Source organism: Solanum dulcamara, chromosome 10, assembly GCF_947179165.1.
Source record: "Solanum dulcamara chromosome 10, daSolDulc1.2, whole genome shotgun sequence".
NCBI lineage: Eukaryota > Viridiplantae > Streptophyta > Magnoliopsida > Solanales > Solanaceae > Solanum > Solanum dulcamara.
The window spans coordinates 10,914,304-10,929,309 of NC_077246.1; the positions used below are offsets into that span (position 1 = coordinate 10,914,304).

At 34.1% G+C, this 15,006-nt stretch overlaps 1 long non-coding RNA gene across 1 annotated transcript; it reads right to left on the reverse strand.

Annotated features, from left to right (window-relative positions):
- Window positions 1–1,061: 1,061 nt before the first annotated feature.
- LOC129871619 (uncharacterized) lies at window positions 1,062–14,186 on the reverse strand. The gene is made up of 4 exons (XR_008762279.1): window positions 14,054–14,186; window positions 13,405–13,513; window positions 12,939–13,066; window positions 1,062–1,121 (listed from the first exon to the last, which is right to left on the reverse strand). It is a non-coding gene; the product is annotated as an uncharacterized LOC129871619 (long non-coding RNA).
- Between the last annotated feature and the right edge of the window lie 820 nt (window positions 14,187–15,006).

Below are 15,006 nucleotides of genomic sequence, written 5' to 3' on the forward strand. Positions count from 1 at the left end.
AATTCTTGCAAGATTGGTTGTCATGTGTACAAGCCACTAATACATTACCGAAGTACGAAAGAAAATACAGTCACAATGTCTTTGTCTCTAGAATAGGACTAAAACATATTAAAAGAGTAAGAGGTGTCCGCTAGATGGATGTAACAACTACCTCAACACTCGAAATGATAGCCTCAGATGTGTTAGAAAGCACTAGGAGATCAACAAGGTCCGGCTCACAACCTACACAAGTGTAAAAGAAAGGGGTGAGTACCAAACAACACGGTATTCAGCAAGTGGACAACTAAAACTAAGCAAAGCTCAATAGATACAAGTACTCCTGTCCTCCCAACCAAACCTCCTTAACTACAACCTCATAAAATCATCTCAACTCTACACTTGTACAATAATAACAGTAATACATTCCACGAATACTCATCAATAGTCTCATCAATGAATCATATCAAGTCAAGTTCAGCATATATAGAGCAATGAGTGGTAAACACGAATTCACAAATATCAACAAAATGCGATGCAATACAATGAGATGATGCATGTCTGTCTTATCGGTACACATCTGCTGAATTACAGTCCGAAACCCATGAGGGACATTACTGTCCATGTAACCTGCCACAGAGCTTGTGGCCCATTCCCTCAATATATATATCCTGCCACGAAACGTGTGGCCCGACCCTTTTATTTTATAATACCTGTCAATGAGCATGTGGCCTGACCCCTTTTATTTCATTTCATTTTCAGTCTCAACACAATATGTCAGGACCAATGCAATCAATTCATGTTCATATAATTCACGATAATAACATGACAACAACAATAATTTTTTCTATCTCACATCAACATAGTCATTTTACATGTCCAAAATAAACTCATAATCACAACATATCAATTCCACCAATACATGTCATTAGATCACCATTTTATACCCCTCATCTCCATTTTTAAAGCCAATCATACAATCAATTATCCAGTCCAATTCTCATTACTACCAGTACACATAACACGGAAATACAAGCATCTACAAGCTTAAATTGAGGTTTAAAAATTCACTTGCCTTAATTAATAAAGCAACCGCTCCGGGACTTGAGCCTTCCCTTTTCGTTGGGCCGCCAAAACAATGTAATCTAGTCAAATAAAGAATCACAATAAGATTTCGAAACTAACAACACCCTTATTACTATATGTCTAGCATAGACCCAAAAATTTAAGCAAATCTATAGACACGTTCCAAATCTTGATGCCACTTAACATGTCAACTCCCATATTTTCTGAATTTCAAAACTAGGGTTAAACCTCAATTAAATTGCATAATCACTTTAAAAGTTGAGCCTTTTGTAACTCTTTCGAACGATCAAAATCTGTTCAAATACATAATCTTTATAAGAATATGAATTTAATGACATCCATATTGCTATATTTATTCTCGGATTAAAAATTGGGTCAAAAAGTCATTACGAGTCATTGAAGTCAAATCTGAAATTTTCTTTCCGATTATGTTTACTCATGATAAAATAAACTCACATGTCAAATTTCAGCTAAAACAGATCGTTATTCGACCCTGAAATCAAGATTTTATGTGAAAAACTCTAGGGTTATATTTTCTTATTTCGGCGTTATTTCTCCACCAATATACCCTAAAAGTATGTTCATAATCACATAAAAATTTAATGAAAAGGGTGAGAATAATTACCTTGACGCTTTGAAATGAAAATCCCTATTTTTCTCTTCTCCTTTATTTTTCTTTTCCCCTTTCTTTTCTTTCTTCCTCCGTATTTATTTTCCGGTTTCTGGTTTGTTTTCTTGTTTTCTCGTTGTTCTGCCGCTGCTGCTTACTCACATCTGATGGCTTAATGCCATCAGATTTTACATATATATATTTTTTTTCTTTTCTTTTATTATTATTTATTTCCTTCTTTTTCTAATTAATTATGTACTAAGCTAACAAACCCTATTGACCTATTTTATTAAATATACGAAAAGTGGTATAAGTATTAAATAAATTAACACTTTAGTCCATTAATTAAATTAATTATTTAAAATCACTCATCAATTAATTAACTGAAGTTATTGAATAGTCTAAAATTCCCAATTTAAATATACGGAAGAAGTCTTTTATGAAGGGAAGATGACTCGTTCTCATATTGACCTAAAGGGTCATTACATGCACAAACCCATCTTTAATCTTAGTTAAATTCCCTTTCTTAACCTAATCCTTCCACGAGCTTTATTTGCAAACACCTGATTTTTAATGCATACTCTTCAAGGGAGAACTTGATCCAAAGAAGGAGATGATCAAGTAACCACCTGATGAACAGTACATCCAAACATATGAAACCTCAAATAACGCGGTCGAAAAATTGGAACAGTAGCTGTGATTGTAGTCAATTCCCAAACAGAAGAACTAGGCCCATTAGTCCTACAAGTATCAAATCACACCTACCAAAAAGGGAATGGATCGGCACATCCGATCCACCATTAGGAATTCATCCACTGAAGTGAAAACACGACATTAATCATAGACAGAGAATCATATGCTAAACCCTATCTGAAACAAAGTAGGTGGTCACATAAGAATGTACAAAACCAAAGTCGAATGACACAAGATATTCCTTCCATAGTGTCCATACCACACATTCTCATGTGTCTGACTTCACAATCAACCAGCCTGGTCCTATAATCATCGTAGGCATACTTGATTTATCAACTTCTTCGTACTTTTTACAGTCCTTCACTGAAACCCACACTCTCAATACTACCAGAATGTCATAGTCATACTGGTCAGTTACTTTACTTCTCAAATTGTCACTAATATCAACATCCTCTTAGCACCACATTGTGGTCTCTAAAAATTTGAACTATTGACCTCTTTCCTTCCATTTAAGCATCCCATGATAGGTACATGTCTCAACCAATTGCTAAAATTCAAGTTTCGAATCTCACAGTACCCTACCATTAAGATAGAACTATTAAAACACGACCAATATCAATTCCACACAATCTTACACTTACCCAATTTCAACTAGTATTCAACCATCATGTACTTCATGTCAAAATTTAGAGGAATTCTTGGTCACCCCGATAGTTTCGCATGCCATGAGCACGCAACCCCTATGTACCATCAGGGGAATATGTATCACATTGCAACAATCTGTGTAGTCACATCAATCGAGTAGTATTAATCCATTTTGAAATCTTTAATGACCATAAAGAGATATGAGCCCTTCCTTCAATGCACCCATACGTAACATACAATAAGTTGAGCAATCTAACCCTACATAAAATACAAAATCTTTGATACCTTATTGTCTGTCACCTGATCTAAAACCAAACCAAACCTTCAGAAAGTCGTTGATGACCCATCATACATCGGTGCTCAACCAGCCCACCTTGTATTGTCATACCTGAACTTAAAGGCGAAAACCCATAAAACCTTCAACTTTGAACCTCGGGATCTACATCATAGATCTTAATTCTTCACATTTCTTAGCTTGTATCCACCGTGCAATACGACCAGAAATTCAAACTGTTAACTCATACTCATGACCCAATATCAAATGCTTGAACTCTTTGATGCACCAGATTCGTGTTCATTTCTTTAGCTCATTTCTCATGATTATGTCTTGGACAAATATCCACAATATATCACCTCTTACTTTGAATCAAACTTCTCAAATGAAGAATTTATTGAAATCTTTTACAACCGAAAGTAATAACTCCACACTCGAATCATACATAAGTTCCTCCAACTGCTCAATAATCGACACAATCAATCATTCCTTACCTTTTTAAGACATGCCTTAACAAAACCAACTACCACGAAGGTAGACATTATGACAAAAACTTGAATTTTATCACAACCATGCAAACCACTCCCTTTATCAGTTGACATTAGTCCATACCTTAAAAAATTTATGCAATCACATACCTTAGCTTATCATTAGACACTTATACGTCGATCTTACCTTGTCCCTCATTAGGAACCCAAATTGTACCTTTTGTTAGACTTGAGACCACTATAGAACTTACCACAATGCTAGAGTCGAATGTCCATAGATTCCAATCTCGAAGCATGATCAACCCGACTGATGAACATCGGGTGCTATTTCCATAACCAGAACTATACAGATAAGGCCACGTGTTTCTAAACCTAACTCCCTAGCATCCCCTAAGTTAAATCCTTGAACTTTATGATCTTTGTAAGCATTTTTGTCCTCGCCTTATTCCAAAGGACAAACTACATCCCCAAATTCCATTATAAGTTAAATCATTTCTCGATTCTACTCAAGTAATCTCCAATACATCGTACCATCTTCCATATATCTACACTACTCATCAAGTGGTAGCAGCCACAACCTTCAATACTTACAGGTTGTTATTATCATACTGGACCTAGTTAACCGAAAGTCATCACCACATAGTTGTATCCTAGTCAGAGTCCATCCCGAACTACTATTATCATGCTTAACAACCCTTGCCATTATCATAAAGTTAATACTATCATCGGCGTGATACCTCAAACTCGTAGTACAGTATACTCATAAACTTGTCATTTTAATATTAGTCTACTCCTTTTGTCTTATCATGAAGTCACCAGTCCCCAACTTAACCATGTCAAATCAAATGTCATACCTTGTATCATGCCCCGAGAGGGTACCCTAGACGTGGCCGGCACTCGAAGACCATTTCTGGTCCCTAAGTGAACCACTTGATCCAATCACACACCCATTCATATCAATTAATCAGCGAAAAGTTTAAAATAAAGAAATAATTTAGTAGGCAGCTCAAATCAACACTATAACTCAAATAATAAAGGTCATGGGCTAACAAATCGAACTTCAATCTATGTCATTAAATAGTTTGACAAGAATAATTTAAGAAATAAAATACTCAATCGACCCATCACTATCTAATCTATGAAGCCTTTATCACTATTATCTAATTGGTGCCAATGACATATTCATGGCTACCTCAAAGGAATAAACTCAATGCAAGAATAACATAAGTGGTGTCCTTCGAATATAGGGGAGGACTCACCAATAAGCTGAGTGTGAATAGATCATCAATGGTGCTCCTATTGATGATCTCTTAAACCTGTTTCTGCATCATGAAATGATGCAGCCCAAATGGACGTCAGTACATGGAATGTACGAGTATGTAATATGACAGAATAAAACATACCTCATGGAAGAATATTGGTTCAAATATCTCAAATCAAAAAGATAACAGAGACTCAATAAAGGGTCATAAGTCTAAAGTAAGAATATAATTTTTAGACAAAGACCAATCATATACCATACAATCCAATCCAATCATGTACAATACAGTTCAATCAAATCATTTACAATTCGATCTCATCCAATCCAATCATATACAATTGGCTCAATCCAATCATATACAATTCGATCCAATCCAATCCAATCGTACACTATCCGATCACATATCACCTAATCTGATCCAATCATACACAATCCAATCACATATCATCCAATCCAATCCAACCATGTATATTCTGATTCAATCCAATCCAATTATATGCAATCAACTCCACCATAAATTCAAAGGACACAATTCAATAGATATGCAAATTAAGTTATGCAATCTTTTATAATTCAACTCAATCATCTAAAATCACAATCAAACCAATCGTATCAAGCACAATCCATTCAATTGGGAGTTTCTCTAACCGACAATTATCACCATATAAGCGAGTGATAGTACAACAAGCCGACGTTGTTGCCACGTCTGTTCATACCTTGCCAGGGTATGAACGAATCATCCAATCATGGATCCATCAATCAATCAAGCCCTATCATTTCAGGATAGTAATTTAGGAAACATCTAACTTTAACGGTCCAATCCTCTCCTATGTTTGGCGACGTAGTTTATTGGTTCGAGTATAGACTATACTCTTACCCAATTTGGTGCTCGATACTCCTCTCAAGACTCAATATACTCATATCTATCAAGTGAGTAAAATACTCAAAATACTCATTTAGTCTCATTGGAATCTTTCAAATCAACTCATTTAGTCTCATTGAACTCTTTTCAAAACTCAATCAAATCTGACCTCATTGGACCTTCTTTCAAATTGACTCATCTCGACAATCTATAGAATATTACTAATGCATTTCGGTCTCCGATCAAAAGCCTATGCACCATTCCGTAAGCCAGGTCGATAGCAGAAGCAACACACCCCATAACCTCATCTAAGTAAACATATGTATCTTGGCAGTAGACATGTCATAACCTTTCCTGATATACACCCACTCTATAAAATTATTGTAGAAATTTTAATCTTGATTGACATAATATCATCACCATTATACAACATGCAACCTATCTTGTTATGAAGAATTTCATACTCTGTAGTCCCCAAAGTCACAATGCTCACCGCATACTCATTCCCCTATTTATACCATTTTTCATTGTCAAACCACTTTAGATGTCGAATAAGCCACACCAGTTCTATTTTTCGTTATTGAATAACTAACCGAATGAGATAAGATATTCATGGAGTCTCTTAATGATTGTTCACCTTTTAATGCCATAACCTCAAAACATATCATTGAATCATAACCTTACTCATCCCTTTCGTGTTGCAGAGCATTCCAAGTTTGACTACACATCCTTTCCATAATTATATCACTTCTGCCTCTATTTCATATCTGACATTAAAACCAAGCGACGACACCTCAATTTCTCACACGTAAGACCAAGCAAGAGTCATCACTATAAGAGAGAGGACAGAGTGAAATGATAGGAATTAATCGGATCAAGGGCGCACGATAGAGAATCAAAAAGTGAAGGTATTTTCTCACAGTCTTCATAGCCTTTCGAAGATAAATACAGACGTCTCTGTACCGATCCTTGAGACTCTACTTAGAATTGGCTTATACATGTGAACCTAGGACTCTAATACCAATTTATCACAATCCGAAATTGGATGAGATGACACTCGTCTAACCCACCAAGATGAGTCATCCAAAGAATCTAAATAATTCAAAGAAATTGGAAATAAAAGAGGAATATAAAGTCTAACATGATATAAATAAGGATAAGAAGAATGTAGATTCTAAATTACTTAAGACTCGGTATCACATGTACAAGCTACTATTTCAACAAAAATGAAAGAAATTCAAGTGTGTATATATATACATATATATATATATATATATATATATATAAATATATATATATATTCCAAAGTATAACAAAACATAAGGTAATGAACGACGAGAGTCTGCCGAAGAGGACAAGCTGCTACCTCTCAAACGTCTAGAAGCTCAGACCGATCAAAGAGTACTATGAGCAGAAGGTGCCGAACTCAGATGCTATATAAATGTAGATGCAAGGGGTGAGCATTAATAACACAGTACTCAGCAAAATCGAAACTAAACCCTAAGTAAAGTAATGCAAAACACGGGTACTCTTGACATACCAACCACAATCCTCTATAACTACACACCTGCACTCAGATAGCCCACTCTATACAGTTTATATCATAATTGCACTAGAATACTAGACAGTCCATAATACAAGGCACAAATATATTCTCACCACTATAAGTAGGAAAACACATATAATCTCAGATCATAATCAATCACAAGAATAAATAAATGCAAATGCAATGTCAAATATCATGATATAAGTTTGTCCTACAATACACATTCGTTGATCACCTCAGAACGAAACCCATGGGGGCCTCACATAGACCATGTATCTACCGAAAATGACCTTGCCAATATTTGTAAGAAGAGACCTCGACCATAATATTCGCCAAAAAAGATCTCGACCGCTGAGAGAAACCTCGACAAATTACCTTGATTGGTAGAAACCTCGGTCCCAATATCTAGTACCTCACTCATATCATTTCTCATCTATCACAAATATAATATATGCACAAGTAATGAGTGAAACAGGATAAATATTCACATAAGATGTCATATAGGTGACAATCACACAATAGATCAATACCTCACAAATCACAACACTTAGATAATTACCTCTATCGAAATTCCACTATCACATATAAACTCATGCCATTTAATCAATCTAATGGACCAACACACCCTAATACACTCATATAGGAAAATACAAGGTTCAACATACTTAACATCGGTTAGAATTTCACTTTTATTAACCAAAAAGTCACAAATAATCTAAATTCACCGTCATTCCTGTCCGACGATACTCCTAATCACCAAAATCTAATCAAATATAGACTCACAATCACATTTCGAATCTATCGACACTAAAGTCAAGAAATTCGGGTGAAAATGGTAAAATGGTCAAAAATCTCATATAAAAAATTGAACTTGGAATCTGATTATTTTTTGATGAAAATGCTCCTCAAGTAATAAAAAATCTAATGGTAAAATCCATTTAAAAAATATTATTAAAATGAGTTCAAAATCCCCATTTCCCATTCAAAAGTTCATGTTCAAGAAAACCCCAAAATCTCCAATTTGAAATCCACAATTTGAAGTTAAAATACGAAATTATTCAATGGAAAATAAGGGAAAGTGTTAGAAATATATTACCCAATAGTTTCCCATGAATCAAGAAGAGATAAATCGGCCTGAACAGTATCTTTTCCAAAAGACGGGATTAGGGCCAATTTCCTCTATTTTTGACATTCTAAGCTCGATGGAGGCGAATTTCAAGGGGATTTTTCCCTGAAAACTATTGGGTAATGTATTTCTAACACTTTTCCTTAATTTCCATTGAATAATTTTGTATTTGAACTTCAAATTGGAGATTTCAAATTGGAGATTTTGGGATTTTCTTAAACATGAACTTTTGAATGGGAAATGAGGATTTTGAACTCATTTTAACTCTATTTTTGAAACGTATTTCACCATTAGATTACTTATTACTTGAGAAACATTTTCATCCAAAAATAATCAGATTCTGAGTTCAATTTCTGATATAAGATTTTTTTACTATTTTACCCTTTTCACTTGAATTTCTTGATTTTAGTGTCAATAGATTTAAAATATGATTTTGTTTCTATATTTGATTAGATTATGGTGATTTGGAGTATCTTTAGAGAGAAAATACGGTGATTTCAGATTGTTCATGACTTTTTAGCTAAGGCAAGTGAAATTCTAACCTTTGTTAAGTATGTTGAACCTTGTATTTTTCTATGTGAGTGGATTAGGGTATGCTGGGTCATTAGATTGAATTAAATTACATGAATTGATGTATGATAGTTGAATTCAAATAGAGGTAATTGTCTAAGTGTTGTGATTTGCGAGGTATTGATCTATTGTGTGATTGTGAACTATATGACATCTTATGTGAATATTTATCTTGCTTCACTCATTACTCGTGCATATATTATATTTGTGATGGATGAAAAATGATATGAGTGAGGTATTTGATATTGGGACTGTAGTTTCTACCGGTCGAGGTGATTTGCCGAGGTTTCTTTCGGCGGCCGAGGTCTCTTTCGACGGATATTATGGCTGAGGTCACTTATGATAGATATTGACCGAGGTCATTTATGGTGGATACATAGTATATGTGATCTCCTTCATGGGTTCTGGTCTTTGGTGATTAGTGGATATGTATCGTAGGACAATCATGCATCACGATATTTGACATTGCATTTGCATTCATTTATTTCTTTGATTGATTATGATTTGAGATTATATGTGTTTGCCTGAGTATAGTGGTGAGAATGTATTTTTGCCTTCTATTATGGACCGTCTAGTATTCTAGTGCAATTGTGATATAAACTGTATAGATTAGGATGTCTGAATGTAGGTGTGTAGTTGTGGAGGATTGTGGTTGGGATGTTTGGAGTACCCGTGTTCTGCATTGCTATACTTAGGGTTTAGTTTCCATTTTGCTAAGTACCATATTATTGGTGCTCACCCATTGCTTCTATATTTATGTAGGATCTGAGCCCGGCACCTCCTGCTCATAGTACTCTTTGACCGGTCTGAGCTTCTAAACGTTTGAGAGGTAGCAACTTGTCCTCTTCGGCAGACTCTCGTCCATTATCTTATGTTTTATTCTACTTTGGCATTGAGACACATATATACGTGTATCTCTTTCATTTCTGTTGAAATAGTGTCTTGTACATGTGACACCAAGTCGGGTGGTTTAGAATCTACTCTCCATTTATCCTTGTTTATATCATGTTAGACTTTATATTTCTGATTTTATTTCTGATTTTTTTATATATGTGACACCAAGTCTTGGGTAATTTAGAATCTACTCTCCATTTATCCTTATTTATATCATGTTAGACTTTATATTTTCGCTTTTATTTATGACTTCTTTGAATTATTTAGACTCTTAGGCTGACTTGTCTTGGTGGGTTAGAAGAGTGTCATCACACCCGATTCTGGGTCATGACAAAAATGGACTGGGATATACCTGCTCACTGATTGATCCTAAATGTGATAAAGGGGTAACGAAATGAAGATTTGATGACTGATAATAATGTACATGATATACTTGTTGATGTTGATATATTGTTGATAGTGTGACGTGAATTGCATTGATGTGAATTGCGTTGTGACTGTGAACACTATCATTCTCTCATTATTTTTATGGACATGCTTATTTGCATTGGTTCTAGAACATCGTGGTGAGACTCGATTGATACTTATGCCAATAAAAAATAGTTTCGGTGGATTTATACTCATGCCAATGGGAATGGTTCCGGGGAATTCATATTGAGAGAAAATAGGGATCAGGCCACATGTCCATGGCAGAGTTATCTATGGGAGAGATGGGATTGGACCACATGTCTGTGGAAGATACATGTTCCTTGTACGGCTCCCATGATACCAGTCTGTTATATATCGGATGTGTATCATTAGGATAGACTTGCATCATTCTACGTAACATCACCTTGCTTTGCATTGCATCTTATCTGTAATCGTGATGTTATGTATATGCTACTTGTGTTTTTGTGGTTTGATCTATTTGGAACTGATATGACTTATTTGGTGATACTATTAAGTTATTATTGACCTATGTGCTATATGAAATGTGTAGAGTAGATTGGGCTGCTTTCTATGCAGGTTGTAGTTGAGGAGGTTAGATTGGGAGGAAATGAGTTCTAGTATCTGTTAGATTTTCTTGACTTTATTAGTTGACTTACTGAGCACTGTATTGTTTAGTACTCACTTCTTGCTATCTACACTTATGTAGGTCCCGAGCTCGGACATTGACTTTGTTCTCATTCCTTGATCCGATGCCAATTAGAGAAGACAAAGAGGTAGATGTTCGTCACCGACAATAGCTTTATTTCCTTTTATTATACTTTGTCCTATTCGAGTGACAAAGATATTAAAGCTTGTATTTATTTCCATTTCTATTACTTTTGCAATTTGTGGTTACTTAATCTTGAAGTTCCACCATCGTCAAAAGGTGTGTTTTATTTTTCCTTGATTTTTTTTTGTATAAATATGTAAAACTGAATCTCAAATTACTTTAGGATTTTTCTAATTGGCTTTCTCATTTTATAATCAGAACTTAGATCCTTGTTTGATAGATAAGTTTGACACATATTTTGCTGGGTTTCGCTGCATTTTACTTGGCTCTTATTTGTGTGAAGTTTTCAGAGTTATTTTCAGAGCGTTGTAGTTTTGAGTGGTGATGATGTTGATGTAGCTCTAGATGTGGAGGATGATGGTGGAGAATCCACTTCCGAATTTCAACATATCGTAAGGGAATATGTTTAAGTGACATTGCAAGAAGAGGAAAATAAAGCTTCTCCTCTCATCAAAAATAGAATAAATAAAAACCTCGTAATCTTCACCAATAACCAAGTTACTGTAGCTATTCTGATACAACAGAATAGAAGCATAATCTTTCTATTTGGACAAAATGGTAGATAATGAAGTTAGGTCTATAGGCACGAAAGCATGGGGAAGAATTGGATCAATATGAGAAAAGGAATAAGATGAATTTCATACTTGAAGGAAAGACTGATTCATATCCTATCATGAAGGCTGACAACTCCATTTTGATAATACCCCATCAAATCTCTTGAAAACCAACCAACTTAGAGAATTAGAAACAAAGAAGCCATGATGATCTGAGGAATTCTTTCACAAATTAATATAAAGGAAACAATGATCCTCAATTGATTCAATAAATTGTTAAAAAGTAACATAGAAAATCTAACATGAAACACTAATTCATCAAAAAATCCAATAATCAAAGGTAGTTGAACATCAAGTGAAGAAGTAGAATCCTGTCAGACTTATCAGACAAAGAATATAAAGTATTGGTAAAACAAAATAAAAAGAATATAAATTATTATTAAAACAAAACAAAGACTTATCTACATAAATGGCAATCATTTGTGTTCCCCTCGTACATAGTGGTAGTGTGGTACATCCTCCCCTACCTCACAAGCTCAATGCTCTTAAAAATACCACCACGTCTCTATTGCTAAGATACCTAGGTGCTACTTATAGCTTAGGTCCCTAAACAAATCTAACAAGGAAGCTAGTTTGCTAAGATTGTATACACTCAATTTTGTATCGTTTTGCTTTCGTGTGACAAAATTAGAAATGTCATATGTTTTAATTTTACCTTTTGAATATAGGAAACTTGTTTTCATGCCGGAGAGTTCTTAATAATATTTATGTTATGAAAGAGTAAGAAAAAAAAGGAAGACTTTTTCCCTAAGAAAATCATGCCAATTTTAAATGTACTTGTAATTAGCCTTTAACTAAGAAGGATAAAGAATTTGGAGGAACGAGTTCTATTCCGTTACAATTGAATTGATAGAATTGTTAGTTGATTATCATGAATTTTCATGGCAAATATATTAGCAAGAAAGAAACTGTGCTCAAAATAAAAATTGACCAATATTATAAGTAAGTTGTCACACTTGAAGCAACGCTATTGCCATGTGTTTCACTTGAAAAAAAATCTTGAATATATTGAGGAGCTTTATAGCACTATCTTACCTGATCAATGAATAGGGGGATTTTGTATGGTAGCAAAGTGCAGGCACAATCATCACCCACAAAAACATAGTGAAGGTCTAAACCCTTTTTTCTATCAAATGGTTCGCTGTTCGTGAGTTTCCTTTTGACTTAATCAATAGATAAAAGAAAGAATTAGTTCAATAAAACAAAATAAAAAAATGAACTTGCAAACTTAATAATATCTGATCCAAAATATATTTTGAGATAAATTTTTATCGCCACTTAGCTAGTTAGCTTAATGGTATATGCTATAGAACATTTCTAAGACATAAAAAAGAAGTAAAATTGAAATTCTAAATTTATTGAACTCAATTTTGTGAAAATATTTAAATGAAGTATAAGAAAATGACAACCAAATTTTATGATGTACAAGTCAAATTACCCAAAAATACTTTTTAAGCAATAGAAAGCTAAATTACATCAATGATATGAACTACTGACTTACCGGTTATATATCTTGATGTGAGATTTATTTTAACCTCCCCCCAGACATTTTTAATCTTTCAATTCTGAAGATCCTCGATAAAAAATTCCAGCGCAATCAGTTGACAAGGCTTGATAAAGGAAATTCAGTATTAGGTACTTAAACTTACCAGATATCCTTAAAAGAAAAAAAAACAAAAGAAAAAACAACTAACAACTACATTAACATATCCGTGAGGTACTTAATGCTAGAGCATGAATTAAGTGATAACAAAATGCAGCTTTTTGATAATTCAAAAATAATTTCAAGCAGTTGAAGTTTTGCCAATACTGTACAAGAATTGTTTTTTAAAAGGACATGGCTTTAAGCAAACATGGTTACAAGAATGAGTTCGCAAAATTCCACAATTATGAATTAAAAAATTATTAATAAAAAAATTATTAATAAAAAAAACAGATTAAACTTACCACATGAGTTTTCTAAAATGTTGCATGTCTTTCTTCCGGATAGATCAAAATAATGCTCAATGAAAAGAGCATTTATACTTGATAACGAAAATTAAGAGTTTCACATTAGGTTAAACCTTAATCATTCATAGCTATTGCTTCAGATATTGTTAGAGGTACCCACACCTAAGATTAAGAAAATGAAAACATACTCGAAGTAATACCTTGCATTCATAGTATCTGACCCCATCTGTTTGAGAGCTTGATCAAGAATGGTTATAGGCTTTGTAGGATGAAAGGGAGAGAAAGAGGAGAGATGGGGGCAACAAAGAAAATAGAAATGGATTAGGGTATAGAAAATAGTTGGGAGGATTAAACAATTAGTGAAGGGGAGCTGTGTAATTCGTATATTTAAATTGAACGAACAGTGAAGATTAAATGGATCTAATGGGTTGGCTTTTGGATTGTTTTGTTGGGCTGCAAATTGGATCAATTTAGGAGTTGAAATTGGGTGTGCATTTTGGCTAAAATTGACATAATTTAGCTAATATTTTTTAAAAATATTTGGTAATTGTCTTTCGGGTTATCATTTAAAAACCAAACAAATACTACAACGACAATATAAAATGATATTGATAAAAATCATTAAAATAATTTCTAATAATAAATGTGATAATATATTTGTAATGTCCCAATTCTTGAGAAATTATTTTTTGGTGAGAAATGATCATTTTTCCCTTTCTCCTAGCGTTTTCATACTTTGTTTGTGATATGGGGATGGTTGGCATGGTTCCCAATACGATCTGGTGTGATTTTATCAATTTGAGGCCTTGAGCGAGAAGTTTCATTGATAGGGTTGACTTTGGTCAACATACAGAGATTCGAGCATCGGATGTAAATTTTGTCAGTTCCGTTGCATCCAGAACGTCTTGTTTGGTCTAGTTGAGTGCTACTCAGAGCCCCGGGACCTTAGTTTTCATTTTGAAAAAATAGGCTAAAAGTTGATTTTAGGCCCAAAAGGAGTCCGGAGGGGTAATTTCTTCATAACGATATTTTTTTGGAAATCCAACCATTCCATTGAGTCTGAAATGTCGAATTCACTATGGTAGCATAATTGATTTTTTTATTGGACCTCAAACGAATCTCGAGGGTCCAATCGAAGACTTTATTTTTGAGA